Genomic DNA, 19,512 nt, shown 5'->3' with positions numbered 1-19,512 from the left:
CGGCAAAATACGCTACTTCAGTCTGCCAACAAACTGTACTGCAGTTTGGCAGATTAGTAGTTTAAGGCTTTTTGTAATCTTCTTTTGATTCAAATAAATTAAAAAAAAAAAAAAAGATGTTTAGATTTAGATGTTGATGAAGAAATTTCAGTGATCTCAATTGTATACTAACGCCACCCAGAATTCGAGCCTTGCAAAAAACAAAAGCTATCTCCTGCAGATTTTCCTTACCTGATACCGACCCTGTTCCAGTCTAAATGTGACCACGGCCGCCATAAGGTCGAGATTTGCTTATATCTTTGTACGAATAACCGGACAAGGCGTCCTTATGACAAGCGACAAAGTGGGACTTTTTGCCGGCCGCGGTCACAAATAAATAATACAATTAGATCATAATTCACACAGTAGCTTATCTATGATTTAATGCCCGAATTAATGCCTGTAAACATTGTAACTTTATCAGTAATAATCTTCATTTTACTTAATGATTAGCTCCGATTATCAGCTAAAAATGTCAATCATTATTACTTTTACTAAATGATAACTACCTACCATTTCACACATTTTATGATAACGGGGAACAATGCACCGCAGGATTGGATAACTGATTGACTTGAAACTTGTTAATAAGTTATACAACTAGTCGACAGTAATACAAGAATATTACTTAGCAACACTTAGAGTCAGATTTTAAGCTAACTTAGGACTGACTGGCATTCTGACATGGCAAGTGATAGTGTTGGCTACGTGCGAAGTGTATGGCGGGGGTAAGTAAAGCGATCCCATCGCATAAGGTGGTAAAATGTTTAACTAACTGCGGATAGCGTCCTTAACATTTTGTACAAGTTATATGGCTCGAAATGAAACTTTAATTTACGATTACTCCTGAAATATTCGTTTAAATTGTATGATTTAAGGGACCATTGTAATTTGTGTGAAATTCTTGATATAACTAACGTATTTAATTTGATAATTATTATACAGTATTAATATTATACAGTGTAAAATAATAGGCAAATGCCACATATTAAGTGATCTTTTTCTAGAAGTTAAGAAAATGTGTATAGTATTAAGATATCCATAAAAGAGACATTCAACATCGCGGGCTTTTTTGTAAACCTATGAAAAATAGACAACCTCACCATGCATTGGGTTGTTTTCGCTCAAACGGATTAGGCAGCATTTTAGATTAAAGCTCCTAGCATGCGTGATTTTTACCGACAACATCGTTATATTTCAACCAATTCACACAAAATCTTAACAAGTTATATACCTTAACCTACCTCAAGAATCACTCTATTGATAGATGAAAGTCGTATGGAAATCCGTTCAGTAGTTTTTAGTTCTGGAGTAGTTTTATATGTAGTGAATTGACGTTTACCCCTAGACTTGCGGACGCTAGGTTGCATGACAGTCGTGCACAACTGCACATAGCGAGCGTCTATGCACCTCACATGTGCTCCTTTATCAAACATATGACTGAAACCATAAATCAACGTTGGAACCGCTCACTAAGCACCATACAGGGCTGGTTGAGATGTAGGATCAGTATCCCAAAAGCTCTAATCAAAGGGTTCAACAGCAAAACTGATAAAGAACTTCTAAGGCTCAAAAGACACAAAACCTGTGCGATGACTATTGACTGGACACTATAAGTTGAAATTACACGTTTCAAATTGGTTACAAACATAATGCGACATGCAGGTTCTGCCAGGAGTCAGAGGAAACTGCAATGCATATTCTCTGTTCCTGTGGACCACTAATGTCAAAAAGAAGTACCTACTTAAGGCGCCACGTATTGCAACCCTATGAGGTACAGAGCATTACGGCTCAAATAATCTAGAATTCCTGGATTCAACGGGCATTAGTAATAAACTTTAAAGGGCCGTCACAATAGATTACTGCTTGGTCGACGTGACACTCAAATGCCCACAATAGCTCTAATAATAATAATCGTCCCGTAGATAATTTGGAATTCGCGCCTTTTTATACTGACAAACTTGTTAAACCGACTCTAACTTGTTAAAAAAAGCGGTAGTATAACTCCCTTATAAGTCTTAGCAAACCTCTGCTATTAATATTATTGCTGGCTCTTTCTGACACAAACGTGGATATGACGGATCAGTCACAAACGATAATCAATGCATTGTTCGATTTGGAGGTTCGATCAGGCATTTAAAAATAACGCTATATGAGCGTTTTCACATTGCCAGGTCTGATATTAAATGACAGATTCAAGTAAAATGTATAACATATGTATTTTTATGTATTCATTGAAGAAATTATTATTGCTACAAAATGATAGATAACACAAAAAAGGCGGACTTCATGTCATAGAGCACTCCCTAACAACTGTTTTTCTTATAGGGACCATATCCGACATCCGATATCGGATTGGTACTTCTAATACGAACTGTGATTCTGTCTGTGTTAGGGAAAGAGAGAATCTCATGTTTATCTTATCCCGAGTAAACTAAGGTCCGTCTTAACCCACATGCATGACCCCTTAATTACATTTGGCGGAGTGGAGCGTGGGACAATGTTTACACTTTAGGGGTTGTCGAAAAAAGAATAATTAACGCTAACTGGCGCGGACGCGTTTGTCGTTTTTTTCTTATAATGTAATCCGCGGGCGGTCGCCCGCGCCGTACACCCGCGCCAGCTAGCGGACGCCCTTAGCCCGAGCAAAATATAAATTTATACAATGTTTATCTTAGCCGGGAACCCGCTAGGTGGGTTCATTTTGTATAGGATTTTGGGAGCTTGGCACTCATCATGTTAAATCAATTTGGCAGGATGAAGCGTGGGACAACGTTTACATTTACACCGCTGGAACGTTCGCGCCACATTGTATACAAAACATTATTACGAGTAGATACCAGTTTTTTGTTTATTTACATGCAAAAAATGTGCTTTTCCGAATGAGGTGAGAATGCAGCTATAAGAACGAAATAATGGACGGAAATGTTAATTATACGCTACTGTAGACATGACTCGTCATCGTGACGTCATTCGACAATCATGTCATGTCATGATATTTTATCTGATCTTCCATCAGGTCTGATGAGAGCTGTTGATGGTGAAATAGATTCATCTGAATAGGTATTGTTACATTTTTATTATTTCGGTAAACAAGAGACGAGAAAAAATAATCCTAGCATGAAAATCGTAGGTAATTAAAATCGAAACTTAAATAATATAAAAGGGAGTCGGTATGTATTCGCACTATTTCCCTTCTGCCGAAGCAAATTCCCAACTGGGCATAGGGCGGTGCGTGTTAAGTACTCGTGTGTCATTTTCTATATATCTGTGTCGTCATTACAGATTGGTTTTTGTATTTAGTGAGTGAGAAGTGCGACTGTGTGCACGTTTCCCCCCGCAAAAAACGGCAGAACCATTTGTACGGTAAGATATCGCTTTGGCTCCTCCCTTCCGACGTGTCGGAACTGTCGGAACCCGGTGTTGCTCGAAGCATGTGGCCTAACCACGACTGCCTTAGCAGATTGACATATTCACTAAAGTCTTTCATAATATACTTTCAATACATCTCGCTCACACTAATATGCCAATACGAGCGGGATGCATAGAAAGTAAGTTACGCACACGCTCGTGAATGTCAGTGTCAAACTGGTGGTAAATCCCGACCAGAAATAAACATGATTAATATGTATGATTATTGTCAAGAGAGCGCTGTATTCTCATGTATAGGGTGACAGTCCAGTTTAGTATGAAAAATTTAGTTCTGACGAAATTCCGCAATTTGGCGCGTGATCATATATTACTGGGTCAGGCTTTACTGATTATTTAGCGATCAATTAAGTACATCACAAACAATAGACTCACACAACATAAGGCGGGTAGGTATGTAAGGTAAAGGCACAAGTGCTCTGCCTATTTTCTATCTTCTGCAGAATTTAAATTTTCATTTTTTTATTCATATAACGTTCGAAGGCTCAGGACCGCTTCGGCCTCAGTTTCATTTCGTCAACTTCTTAAGTAGTTCTCATTCGCATTTGGTCTACTGTTCCGATTCGCCAGCATTCCTATATCGTCACTTTCTTATCTCGCCCGCTTTCTTACGTGGGCCACTGTAGTAACTTGGTTATATTCCTAATTAGACTACAGTGCCGATTCGCCAGCATTCCTATATCGTCACTTTCTTATCTCGCCCGCTTTCTTACGTGGGCCACTGTAGTAACTTGGTTATATTCCTAATTAGACTACAGTGCCGATTCGCCAGCATTCCTATATCGTCACTTTCTTATCTCGCCCGCTTTCTTACGTGGGCCACTGTAGTAACTTGGTTATATTCCTAATTAGACTACAGTGCCGATTCGTCAACACTCCTAATTCGTCCATAGTGCTTACTCGTCAACATTCCTATTTAGACCACAGTGCCAACTCGTCAACTACATAGCATAGTAATAGTTAGGCTTGGGACTTTTGGATGCTCGCTATGGTTTTAGAATGCAGAGTTAACTCAGTTAGAGTTGGCACTTTGGTCGAAATAGGAACGTAGACAAAAATGGTATATTGACGATATCAGATATTGGACGAGTTGGCACTATGGTCAAAATAGGAATTTAGACAAAATGGGGTATTGACGATATAAGAAAGTGGACGAGTTAGGAAGGTTACGAATTAGGAATTGTAGGGTGACGACATAACACTGCGGACGATTTATGGAGATGACGAAATGAAACTGGGGCCGAAGCGTTCCTGAGCCCGTTCGAAGCATTCTTCTGGCCAAAACTAGGTTTATATTTGCTAATTTGTAGCAATGACAAATGGCGGTCAAAACCTCATGGTCAGATTGGTAGCTAAGTTGATTCGTACAGTTTCCTAAAATAAGTAATTAATTAATTTTGGACTTTGTAATACAATTTGATATTTACAAACGGCCCGATTTGAAGAATGATTAAGACACGTTTAAGATCTTGGAAAGATCTTTAAAATGTCGATAACTAAACGACATGTCATAATTTACGTTATTTCAATTCCGCTGTGATTCCAATAAAATCTATCTACGATATTTCAAACGTCAAAGTGACATTGGTTGCCCGAATCGAGCTGCTTCTGTCAAATATACGACATACAAACGATATCTAAATGAGAACTTAACTTTATCGTATCTCATTCTTCAAATCGGGCCGAAAACATCGTGAGGAAACTAGCATACATATGCAATTGAAAGGAGTGTTTAATATCCAATCCACACGGGGAAAGAGAGACTTATAGCCCAAGCCCTCTTATAAACAATGAGAAAAGGCCCATGTCCAACAAGCGGGACTCAAAAAGATGAAAAAACTTAGCAGTAATATTTTTTGCGGAGTCTTATTAAGAGTCCCCGGCAATCTCGGTCGAATTACACCTTCCCATACAAACGGAGTTACGTTCTCATTTTAAAAGTAAGTTTTGCACATACAATGACATGTGGTATATCTAGGACTGCATTTAGTTTATATTGATCCACCTGAAACAAATGAAATAGAGTAAAAATAATATATATATATATATATATATATATATATATATATTTTTTTTTAGGACATTATTACACAAATTGACTAAGTCCCACAGTAAGCTCAATAAGGCTTGTGTTGAGGGTACTTAGGCAACGATATATATAATATATAAATATTTATAAATACTTAAATACATAGAAAACACCCATGACTCAGGAACAAATATCCATGCTCATCACACGAACAAATGCCCTTACCAGGATTTGAACCCCGGACCATCAGCTTCGTCGGCAGGGTCACTACCCACTAGGCCAAACCGGTCGTCTCGTATGAAAGTCTTAAATTCGCTGTATTTGTAACTATGGTATCTGAGGCTACATATACTTATTAAAAGTTAATACAAATATTAGAGCAATTTAGCTAGTCGTTTCTAAATGAGAGTGTAACTACGTTTGTATAAGCAACCGAGCTTGCTGACATTTAGTGTAGATAATGCCAAATTTAGACAAAAAGCTTAATTTTATGAGACGGGGGGTAATTGCCATAAACCAAGCAGCAGCCAACAGATTATCGCAAAATCAACACCGTGGTCAAACAAAAGAAAGTAGCGAAGTGATAACAATGACGCAATGCATGCTTTGTCGGCGCCGGGTCTTATCTGATGTTTGGATAGTACAAGGTCAGTTAATGTACCACCATCGTGTTGGCAGACGGATCGGAAACCTTATGGAAAAGACTTAAGGTCCAATGATGGTGTTTCTTGTCTTTCAATTAATCTTAAAATGATATAGACCTTGAAGAGCCTATAGCCTATACATATCTGAGGATAAATTTATAATAGTTTTATCTATATTTGTTTTCGTTCTGACACTTACAGACTTTTACATGTCTAAATAATTTTAGACTTATTAATAAGTGTACAGTCAGCCAAGAAAGTGGTTTACCAATTTTTGACTCTATTTGTCAAGTAATAGAGTCGAAAAGTACAAACTACTTTTTTGGCTGACTGTACATACAAAGTTTGTTTGTTATTTTTTAATTTACAGAAGACCACACCCATTATAACACTGCTTAATGTGTAAATAGGTATGTACTAGTAGTGTTGTGTTACTAAGTAAGGTTGCCAGTGCTCCCAAAGATGAATCCTTGTAAGCTTGGAGGATCGGCAACAGAAGACCACTGCCACAATAACACTGCAAACTTACCGTGGAAGTATGTAGTGTGGTGTTCCTGATGGTGAGTTAAGTTGCCAGTGCTCCCAAGGTGTATCTTTGTAAGCTTTTAAGGTCGACAACAGAAGATCACAGCCATAATTGCACTGCAAACTTACTGTGCAGGTACGTAGTGTTGTATTACTGATGGTAAGTAAGGTTGCCAGTGCTCCCAAGGATGAATCCTTGTAAGCTAGTAGGGTCGGCAACAGAAGACCACAGCCACAATAGCACTGCAAAGTTGCAAACTTCCTGTGTAGGTATGTAGTGTTGTGTTCCTGGTGGTGAGAAAGGTTGCCAGTGCTCCCAAGGACGCATCCTTGTAAGCTTTTAGGGTTGACAAAAGAAGACCACAGCCATAATTGCACTGCAAACTTACTGTGCAGGTACATAGTGTTGAATTACTGATGGTAACTAAGGTTGCCAGTGGTCCCAAGGATGAATCCTTGTAAGCTAGTAGGGTCGGCAACAGAAGACCACAGCCACAATAGCACTGCAAACTTACCGTGCAGGTATATAGTGTTGTGTTACTGATGGTGAGTAAGGTTGCCAGTACTCCCATGGATAAATTCTTGTAAGCTTGTTGGGTCGGCAACGCGCGCGCGGCCACTAGAGCTGCAAACAAGTTGGCAAGCGCCTATAGGCTGCGGTGGCTGCTTAATATCAAGCAGTCCATACACTTGTTTACAATAAATATATAAAAGCTTCTCTTTATTATTAGGTATTGTTATCAATTGAACAAAAATACCCGCGGATCCACCTACTGGGCCCCGGAGATAGGAGTATTTACTGTCGTCCACATAACTGACTGTTGTATTGTATACCTTAATGCAACGGCGTAAGGTATACCAATGGTTTATCTCGTACAGTACTTGCGAACAAGGATATCGTGGGAGCATGTCATTTATAAGTGCATGCTATAAACTGAAATAGGGGCATTCCACAAATAGGTCTACTTTGTCGAGGACGTGACTCGTGTGGCAGCTACTTCAGAACCCTGCAGAATTTTGTTATATATATAGTTGAATTTAAAGCTAAGCTAACAAACGTTATCAGGCCAAATATCGGCTAGCTTTATTAAGGGTTCCCAGCAAGCTCGGTTCTCCATAGAAACGTAGTTACGCTCTCATTTAAAACTAGATTGCTCTGAAACTTTGTACTTACAATAGGATAACAGGACTGGAATTAGTTTATGTAGCTTCAAATACCATAGTTAAAATAATACAGCGAATTTAAGTTTTTCATACAAACTTGTTTTTGCTCTATTTCGTTTGTTTTATAAACTGGAGCTATGTAAACTAATTAAAAGACTAGATATACCTCATGTCATTTTATGTGCATAGTTTCATTACAATCCAACACGCAGTTTTAAAATGAGAACGACAATCCGTTTGTATGGGAAGGATTCGATAGAGCTTGCCAGGGACTCTTAAGTGTTTAAAGAATAGCGTCACGTGCCGATCATTTTTCTGGAATGCCCCACAGGACAACATGGTAATTACAATTACAAAGTAGAGATATTACTTGTCAAAGTTGCGTACCAAATTATGTTTTTTTTTTTTTTTATACTATGTCGGTGGCAAACAAGCATACGGCCTGCCTGATGGTAAGCAGTATCCGTAGCCTATGTACGCCTATGTATATATGTTTATCGCCTGAATGCCCATATACGTGGGAAGTACTAAAAGTTCCTCCGCCTTCGAGATATCGGCGTTTAATTTATCCATGGTCCCACCGCACTGTTTCTTTTGAAAAAACGTTTCCTTCACAACTTAACTAGACGGAGTCCCGCTCCTATTTCTGGGCGGTTTGCCCTTCGGGCATCTGAAGCTACCTAACGAACCTAACCTGCCTACCTACGCTTTTTTCCCCGAAGTGTGGAAGGTAGAGTTAAGGAACGCAATGTCCATAGGCAGAACTGATGCTCCGTCTTGTTAAGTTGTGAATGAAACGTTTTTTGAAAGAAACAGTGCGGTTGGACCATGGTTAAAATAAATTACCCGTAGACCCCTGTTTAGAACGGTCGGACAACGGGTAAAAAAAGATACCCGTGGACCCACTGTAGTATAAAGCAGTTGGGACCACGGTTAATACGCGATCCTGGCACCTGTCCCGATCCCGCGCAACTTCCTGATGCCACTTACTAAGGCGAGGCTGAAGCAGATCCGCCATCACACTGACCTCCCAACGGTACCTGGGTCGATCCACCGGACGGCTACCAGTCGGTCGTCCCAAGAACGCCCTCTTGACAGCCCGATCCTTTCCCATTCTGAGTAGGTATGTGACCGAACTAGCGAAGTCTGTGGCCTTTCGTTTCGCCGATAATATTGGGCTGTTTTTTGAAGTATACTCATAATTTTTATTTATTATTTTTAGTTATTACACCTCGTTACTATTAAAGTTAGTTACGTTAATATATACAAATAATAACATAATTTTCCTGTTTATTAATTAACAAAGAAATATTATTTACATCGTTCAAAGTAATAATTGCATTACAAGAATTATAAAGACTATTGCATTTTGTGTGAGAAATGCAAGTACATAAATTGATGGGTATTAATTTTCACTATAGGTTGCACCTATACCAAAATAATGATTGTGCATCTTGGACAAGTACAGGACAAATTGAACTCTAACATAAGTCGATAAGTAATAATTTAGTGATGAAATAGTTTAAGCTTAGAGAAAGACGATCGTTGAATATTTCTGGGAAGGAACACGAAAGCGTCTGGGCGTTCAGAGGGTTTTCCGAGATACATGTGGTTTGGAATTCAAAGAAGTTTATAAATAGATCGTGCACACAATAATTTAAATACCTCTAACAGAAAGCACGGCTTGCGTGATATTGTTTTACAACTTCAAATTTAGTAGAATTTGCCATTTTAAAAATAAACCCGCTTTCGAATTTACCTTATTAATAAATAAATATTATAGGACATTGTTACACAAATTGACCAAGTCCCACAGTAAGCTCAATAAAGCTTGTGTTGTAGGTACTTAGACAACGACATATACTTAAATACATAGAAAACACCCATGGCCACCAGAGTAAGCGAAGGAGTTGAAAATTGAGTTCCGCTTACTCTAGTTACAATATTAGCGGAAAATCGTTGAGCATTAGAATTTTTGTTTGCCGCGACATCTATTGTCGAGTAGCAGTAATGAGAGTTCCACTACTTGACGCTAGATGTAGACTACGAAAATAATAGTATTTTTGGTAACAAAACCGTTGTATGGAGTGAGCACTCTTGGTCTTCTTAATTATCTGCCCATGGCTCAGGGACAAATATCATCACACAAATAAAAGCTCTTACCAGGATTTGACCCCGAGACTATCAGCTTCATAGGCAGGGTCACTACCCACTAGGCCAGACAGGTCGTCAAAATAATGCACCTTAGTATGTATTCATACCTTCCAAGCATATAAAACTTAAAAATGAAAAGAAAATGCACACTGCAATGAGGGGTAGAAATTGTTATGCCATGTGTATTAAGATATTCAATCATTTGCCAGAGCAATTAAGGGAACTACCCCTCAAAAAATTAAGGCACAAACTTTTTACTTGGCTGGTTAACAAATGTTTTTATAGTACCACTGAATATTTTGCTAATGGAAGTATTTAATAGGTTATTAGCAAGTAAGCTAAAAATGTAAAATTTGCATGACTTATTTTAAGTCTAGATACATGGACCTGTATATATTAGCCTAAGATCTGTTAGTACTATATCTATTGCAAATAAAGATTTATGATTTATGATTTATGAAAACCCTCGTCCTAAACACGAACAGGAACAGGAAACAGGTAGTTCCTGAATTACTCATGGATCCCATCATCGGAACTGGATTTTGACACAAATGGGACCAACTTTGGTAATTACTTCAAAAAAAAGTTTTCCAAATCTGTTCAGAAATTACGGAGTTCTGAGGTAACATACATACGAAAAGAAAATGATGGAATTGATAACCTCCTTTTTTAAAGTCGGTTATAAATAAGGCTTACTGCACGACTAGGTCGATTGTACAAGAAAATCCCATAATACGTATTTTGTACATTTGTACTTATTAAATATTTTGCTTCATCACACCGTATTCTACTCATTTCCTGTGCCGATTTATATTTAGGCATGCGTTGGTATTTCCGGTGATAATATTAATATATTTAAATAATTAATATAAAATACCCAATTCCCTAATTAAATAGCTCTCTGGATATACAAATTGGCTACTTGTTAGGGTTCCGTAGCCAAATGGCAAAAAACGGAACCCTTATAGTTTCGTCATGTCCGTCTGTCTGTCCGTTTATGTCACAGCCACTTTTTCCGAAACTATAAGAACTATACTGTTCAAACTTGGTAAGTAGATGTATTATGAACCGCATTAAGATTTTTACACAAAAATAGAATAAAAAACAGTAAATTTTGGGGGTTCCCCATACTTAGAACTGAAATTCGAAAAATTTTTTTTTCATCAAACCCATACGTGTGGATGGAATGGATATTAGGTCTTCATAAATGATATTGAGGTTTCTAATATAATTTTTTCTAAACTGAATAGTTTGCGCGAGAGACACTTCCAAAGTGGTAAAATGTGTCCCCCCCCCCCTGTAACTTCTAAAATAACAGAATGATAAAACTAAAAAAAAAATATGATGGACATAACTTGCAAACTTCCACCGAAAATTGGTTTGAACGAGATCTAGTAAGTAGTTTTTTTTATACGTCATAAATGGTACGGAACCCTTCACGGGCGAGTCCGACTCGCACTTGGCCGCTTTTCAGTTTTCAGGGTTCCGTTCCAAAACGGTACAAAAGGAACCCTTATGGTGCTACTCTGTCCGTTCGTCCGTCTGTCCGTCTCTCACATCGCTAAATATCTCGAGAACCACTTAAGCTATCGATAGTATTTTTTTTATTAATTATGGGAAATGCCCAATACGAGTATGAAAAGGGGGCAAAATTTCAAAGTAGGTTTGTACTCATTTGAAAGACCTCAAATTGGACATTCCAAAACATATTTTTTTTTCATAGAGAAAAACAAAATATTAATGAAGAAAAAAGTAAAAAAAAAATACAGCCGTTTTCTTTTTGAAAGAAAAAAAAAAGTCTTTCGAGCCTGTATTTTTTTATAATCTCAATATGTATTTTTAAATTCCCCTTTTTTTATAATGGATGGCTCAATTTCTATCCATTTAGCTAAATATTATTATAATATTCAACATGTGTCAAGTACCCAGTTGTGCCAGTGAATGTCCCAGTAATGGACACTGTCCCAATAGTCAGTACCGCTATCACGAGTTTTGACATTGACATAATTCAGTCACGTCTACGTAACTTACTTTCTATGCATCTCGCTCGTACTCGCATTAATGCAAGCGAGATGTAAACGAGATGATGTGCGAGTCAAAACTCGTGACAGCCGTACAGAGGTCAAACAAGCTCTCAAAGGTAAATAGAGTGATCAAGAGAAAAGGGGACGGCCGTATCTCCAAACAAACGTAGTCCCCATTTTCCTCTCTGGTTACTGACGTAAGGGAAAATATTTTTACATAATTTGATGCATATTAACCATAGCTACGTTTGACTTTTTTTGGATTTCTTGATTACCTAATGTAAAAATTAGAAGCAAAACACATATTTAATAATTAAAAATTCTTTAGTGGTGTTTTTTTTTACTGCGCTGTCCGTCCACCTGTCCGTCTCTCTGTCCGTCTGTCACCAGGCTGTATCTCATGAACCGTGATAGCTAGACAGTTGAAATTTTCATGACTTATTTCTGTTGCCGCTATAACAACAAATTCTAAAAAGTAACCCTCGGTGGGCGTGTCGCACTTATCCGTACCCCTAGTGTAAATAAATTCGATTTCGAAACGTGACGTACGCGTTTGCGTTTAGTCTCATTTTGTATTGGATTTAGAAAGAGCGCGCCAAGCGGGACGTTTTGGAAACTCAAAATCCTATACAAAATGAGACTTAACGCAAACGCGTTCGTCACGTTATGATGTCGATCAAATTTACACTAGGGGTACCGTCTTATTTTAACTTTTTCTTCGATAGTACTACAAGATTTTCAAATCACAAAAGCTGTTTCATCATTAGAATTCTGGCAATTCCATCAACACATGTAGTTACACCGGATCTTCCGGCCACAATCTCGTGCCAAGCGAACAGGGAAAATTATAAATAATTATTAATAAGTGCGACCTGGCACCAGTGGCACCAGTGTCAACTAATACGAGATTAAATAATGAATCGTGTTCACACCTACTTACGAGTATACCATTTTATGCCTATATAGACTATGGAATGTAGAGGTAAGGAATGAAATCTTCATGTACCAAAAAGTGTCCGACAAAAAACCTTAAAGGTGGCCCTACAATACCTAGACTACTTAAAAAAAAAACAAATCACAGACAGCGCACTTCACTCCGTCAATAACGCGTAGGTTCTTAGCTACTCTAGCGCTACTCTGGAGAGTTTTGAAACTATTATTCATAGCTGACAGCTGGACACTTTTGCAGCAGTTCTGCCTATGAAGATGTCATTCCTTACCTGTACCTTCCATAATATAGACATTTGCTCCTCAGGAAAATCAAGATCGATTGACATTGTTTATAAAATACTGTCAAGTCAGTCGAACGTTTGATATGTCACCGTGTTTAACAATTATTTCGCTAAAAAATTGGTTTTTTCTTCGCAAGTATGATGAAAAACATTGTGTGTAACTCCGGGGGTAAGAATATTGCAAACTCGGGTCTTTAATTCCTCGCTTCCAAAATTTCACATACCCCCCTCGTTGCACAATGAACTATTATGGTTAATGCAAAAAAATGGGAAGGGAGTAAAATAAGAAACTTAAACATAAACTTAAGTGTTACATAGCTAAATTAATTTTTTACTAGCAGAAACGTCTGCGAACGATGCTATTAAGCTTAGAATAAATTTAAAAGAAAAGTTTTAAGAAGAATTTTTATTTTTTAAATTTTTGAATAAAATTTATTTGCTGCCTATGGATGAGGTCTTGGTGGCTCAGATGGCAGAGCGCTGGAGTATCGATTCAGAGGCCGTGAGTTTAAGTCTCGCTCAAGAGTGCAAGACAGTAATTTTTCCACTTTTAAATTTATTCTAAGTTTAATAGCATCGTTCGCAGACGTTTCTGCTTGTTAAAAATTAATTTAGTGTGGGTAGCACATCATTACTGGTGAATTTCCAATATAACTTGGAACTCCGGTAGCCGTCTAAGTGTAACGTTCTTATGGTAGATGTCGCTAGGGTCCCCTAGAACCATATGGTGGAAAATTTGCTACCTATGGATGAGGTCTTGGTGGCTCAGATGGCAGAGCGCTGGAGTATCGATCCAGAGCCCGTCAGTTCAAGTCTCACCCAAGACAGTAATTTTTCCACTTTTAAATTTGTTTCATAACAATACAATAATTTGTCAAATACTTGTTGTTCGTTTTCGTGTAATCTTTTTAGTTGATGTTACACGTAGATTCAGTAATCAAGATCGCTTATAATTGTATATAAAATGTATAATTGTTGGTGTAATAACGAATACTTATTTACTTACTAATCAAGTTGAAAGTCATCCTCGATGCAGAGTGTAATTGCAAAGTGTAAAGAATGCTGGAACTATTTGTTCCATTTCTTTTACCGTTTACCAAATGGATTTTGTAGGAAAGAACTAGTGCGATGACAACGCTAGGTTAGGCAAAATATCCTGCATAAAAATCTCTAAAAACGATGTTTCTACTTAACCTAATATAATTGAGTTGGAATGAAATTATCTGTGTCGGACTGTTTTGACTTTTAAGGCTAATTGATGTCAGTTTTGAATAAAATGCTTCTCTTTGCGGCGGTTTTTGCGAAATATAAAGTGCACTAGTACCTTAAGAAACAAAACTATGGAAAAAAGCAAAACAGTTTGACACAGATATTGATAATAATAATCTGTGTTGAAAAAATTATTGCTCTAGCGTCAAAAACCACGGAGGAAACAGTCGAGTACGTTTGTACGGAGAAATGATAACTCCTGTTGCCTCTTAAATCCAGGATCGGCAGGGTCGTATTTTATAAATTCTATTGCGACTTTAACATTAACCTCGTATACGGCAATTTAACCCAAGCGTAACATATAAGTTTTATTATATCATTCAAACTAACTACGATATTCCTTTCTTCATTCAAAACTGCACCATAACGCCATAAGACAAGATATTAATTACAAAAATACACGCGCAACATACGAGTATGCGACAATTACTATCATATTGTCCAAGCACCAAGTTACAACTTATTAGCATGGTTATAAGAAGTCTTTCACTACTAAAGAGCTTGACACCATTATGTAGTAATTTCTGAAATGACACTTAATTCAACGCCTTAGGGTCCATTATTGGATAAACTAATTGAACGAATTAAGTTTATTTGGTTCTGTGTTATAGTAATAATTTGCAAGGATTTGCATTGTATTCGCGACGCGTACGAATTTGAATAATTCGACCCCTGGGCATGCGAGATGCATGTTGAAGCTCTGGTTTAGCGCTTCCTTGATTTAGACCTAGAAATCTGGTTTACATTACGAGTAAAGTACAGTTTTTTAGGATCTCCTTACGTCATAGTACGGTTATTCGTTTGAAAGTATTTTAAAACCCCGATGCAAAAAGAGGAGTCTTATATGAGTCTTATTAGTAGAATAAAAGACAATAAGATGGACAAGGAAAATCATAGAATGGAACCCACCAAAAGAAAAAGCAACACGAAAGCCATGGTCACCCCTACACGATAGGCAGACATATTCAACATTGTGGAATAGTATGAAGAAGATTAGCTCAAGATCAAGATAGAGACACTTGGAGAACACTGGGGGAGACCTACGCCAAAGCGGGGACTTCCAGATATTTTCGACGCTGTGGACAGTATTGAGAATATAAGCTCAAGTTGAAGACACTTGGAGATGACTGGGGTAGGCCTGCGGCCAAAGAGACGATATCCATAAATCATAATGATATATGTAACAGCTTTAAACGTTAAGGACTGTGATAAAAATAGATAATAGAATTGAAATATAATGGTAATAGAATCTTTTATATTTTATGAATAATACTACTTACCTATGTTACCTTACCTTTTTAAATACAATACAATGCAATGTGTATTATTAATTCAAATCAAAATGCTGTAAATCGAAATATGGTAGGTAGAATAATGCCTATTATTTTTAATGTTTGACGCTATTGTCTGTCTGTCTGTTGAATTGTAGCTCTCCATCGGACGGGCTAGTTTTTCCTTCTATTAGGTTCGAGAGAACTCTCATTTGAAATAACATGATTATAAACTAATTTTAAAAAATATAAAAAACGTACTCCACGTACGATGGCCCGTACAGTCAAAGAATTTAGTTTCAGATTCAGTACATTTCGTACGGTCACGTCCGAAAATATCGATACGAAAAATGTGCCAAAACTAAGTATACACGACTATATTGCCCCTATTTTAAGGTAGTGTATACATATTTTTGGCATATTTTTCGTATCGATATTTTCAGACGTGACTGGTACAGTCACAGTGATAATCATTATAAAAGACGCTAGAGCCAGACCAAGACAAGTCTGCAACGATGTTGATAGCACACGCAGTGCAAGTGTTATTTTAAACGTCAAGCTTATATGAAATGAAATGACATGTGCTACCAAAATCGTTGCAGACTTGTCCTGGTCTCGCTCTAAGGACCTCAATACTATTGGCACTGTGGCTAAGTCAAAGAAAAAGGTATACAGGCTTCTATTCAAAATTTGCAATATTTTACCAGTTAGTTTAAAACATAAATACCTAATATACTTGCGATAAATAACCCTAGCTGCCTAGAGCTTAACACAGCGGGTTCCTTACACCAGTTAATCATTCTTACATCACAAAGGCTGTGACTTCAGGCAATCTATCCGTTCCTAGAATTAATAACTATTTCGGGGATAGAACCCTTGGGAAAATAATTCCATACTTAATAGATTGCCTGAAGTCATAAGAGGTGAAAATAATAAGACTAAATTTAAATCTATGTTAAAAAAGCATTTTCATACATTGTAGTAATTAATTAAGAATAAGAATAAGAAACCATTTATTGCCACACAAAATACAATGTTTCACTTAAAAATAATAATAATAGGCATGCGCGGCAAAAGGAACGGACTCAGTGTACGCTGCGTCAGCCATTTTATTACAAATTGATTGCGCAGCGCTGATTTTCAGTCCGTCCCCTTCACTGAACCACATTGATATGACATGCGGGTTAATGGATTTTTTGTTTTATTACCAGAGATAGCTAGTGTATACAATTATAGTACGAAAAAAATAAAGAAATTTTTATTACAAGTGAAAATTTAATATTTTAATTTGGTATTTACTTGATATTGACAACTGGTTACATTTATAACTCAAGTATTTTACTGAATAGGTACAAACAATGCCATAGTCATAAGTTTCGTTCATTGAGCAATTAGCTGCAATACCCGGACCCGGACCCGGGTATGTCCTTAAACTACGTCCAAAAGAGAGGTATGGGCATTGTGAATGTCATCTCGCCTTGTGGTAGGGCACAGCCAGTGGATGTCATTCCAGATCTAGAGCAGAGCCCAACTGGGGAAGTACCTCCACCTTACAGAAAACCGCAGCCAAATAACACTAGACCCTACTCATAGTGTTGTGTTCCTGCCGGTGAGTAAGGTTGCCAGAGCTCAACGAGGGGGGGTAGGGTTAGGGTCGGCAACGCGCATGTAACTCCTCTGGAGTTGCAGGTGTACATAGGCTACGGAGACTGCTTACCATCAGGCAGGCCGTATGCTTGTTTGCCACCGACGTAGTATAAAAAAAAAATATAAAAAAAAAATAAGTTATTTAAGTTACATAAGTAGAGACTGGCGACCCCACAGTCAAACTCATTGTTGAGTTTTGTGGGGATACGACTATTTTAAGAATACCACTGTATTTTTTTTATGGTAGAGGAGGCAAACGAGCAGATGGATCACCTGATGGTAAGCGATTACCGCCGCCCATGGACACCTGCAACACCAGAGGGGTTGTAAGTGCGTTGCCGGCCTTTAAGATGGGAGTACGCTCTCTTCTTGAAGGTTAAATAAATAAATACTAATAATAAGGTACGAACTGCTACTGAAATTAAATACGTCCAGCGTACAGTCAACCAATTTGAATCCTAGGCCACTATAGAACCTTGTCGCTTTAACTACTCTATGCATGACATGCATCACTCAATAAGCACTGTCGTAGAAGTCATTATGACATGGTTCTATAGTGGCCTAGGAATCAAATTGGTTGACCGTACACGATCCACGTATTCTAATCTAATATTAGAACAATAGATAAAGCTTAATTCCACGTTTCATTCAAATAGAAGCGCGGGCTACGTACTAATTATTCTGTTAAGTACATGTTTTGCATTTAATCGCATAATTTTCGCTTATGTACACACGTACGACGCGTATGTACAGTCAAGGCATTAAATATCGTTCGTAACCTTTGTTCGTGCCAAAAATATATACACACGACCTTATTACCTAGACAAACGTAATGTGTACATATTTTTGTCACTTTGTCCGAGTCTATATTTAGTACCTTGACTGTACGACTGTTATTATCCACCTTTATGGATGTATTTCTTAGAGCTTCTGACTTATGATAAATGACAAAATTGAAGTCTTTTCTAGAATACGTTGTGTATTCATTCACGCATCGGCGCATGCAAAATTCACCCTGATCAGGAAAATATCACTGCAATTTCATACCGATCCGATTCGATCAGGCTTATGGTCACCATCATCATCCTTATGCAAGGGCGTAGCCAGCCAGTGAATTAGGGGGGGGGGGGGGAAGTTGATATCGTTGGAAGCCTGGGGGGGGGGGAGCCGCAGAGGGGCATACATTGTATGTAAAATTTTGCCCCCCCCCCCTACCTATACCTGCCTCCGCCCATGTCCTTATGCCCAAGAAAAATTGCTCCCCCCACTGCCAAACTACCATAAGCCTATCATACAAAACTTTCCTATGTTACAAGCTTTTATGTAACTTGCAATTTATGTATGTTTGTACGGATCTAATCTAGCAAGTTAAATTTTTCGGGAATCGGGAAGAGGGCTTCCCGATTTCCAATGAAACTGAAAATTTACATACATTTGTAAGTCAAGTGACAATGCAATTTTATTGTACCATCGAGCTGATCTGATGATGGAGACAGGAGGTGGCCATAGGAACTCTGTGATAAAACAACACAACCTAATTGTGTTTGGGGTTTTTAGAATTGTCTCGATGAGTATTGGTTGCCTGTGGAAATAAAGGTACAGTCAGCGATAAAAGCTTGTACCAAAAATGTGCCAATAACTTATTTAATTTGAAACTTTTTGTAGAAATGCTACTTCATTTGATTTATGCGTGGTTCTAATTATATTGAAATGGAGTATACATTGTAATACACGTTGGGACTTACGAGCAGATAAATAAACATTCCATGATTCAAGATAAAATGCGAAGCATCAGTCATAACAAGATGTCTTCCGTGAACACGGCAGTACCCAGAAACACGGAAATCTACCTCACTTATTGTTATCCATAGACAATGTACTAAATGACGTATTCTACAAGAAAATATACGTCTTTTAAGTCATTTTATAGAGCTTTATGGAGACTGCACATGCATAATGGTGTACTGAGAAATTAATTGCATTTTAACCTTATAGTAATTTTTCTCGGCCATGTGTAACAATTACATTATTACTGGCGTAATCGGCCAGCGTGACCGTTTATTGTTATAATACAATAATACATTA

Source organism: Cydia pomonella, chromosome 1, assembly GCF_033807575.1.
Source record: "Cydia pomonella isolate Wapato2018A chromosome 1, ilCydPomo1, whole genome shotgun sequence".
NCBI classification, from domain to species: Eukaryota; Metazoa; Arthropoda; class Insecta; order Lepidoptera; family Tortricidae; genus Cydia; species Cydia pomonella.
This window is presented reverse-complemented; position numbering follows the sequence as displayed.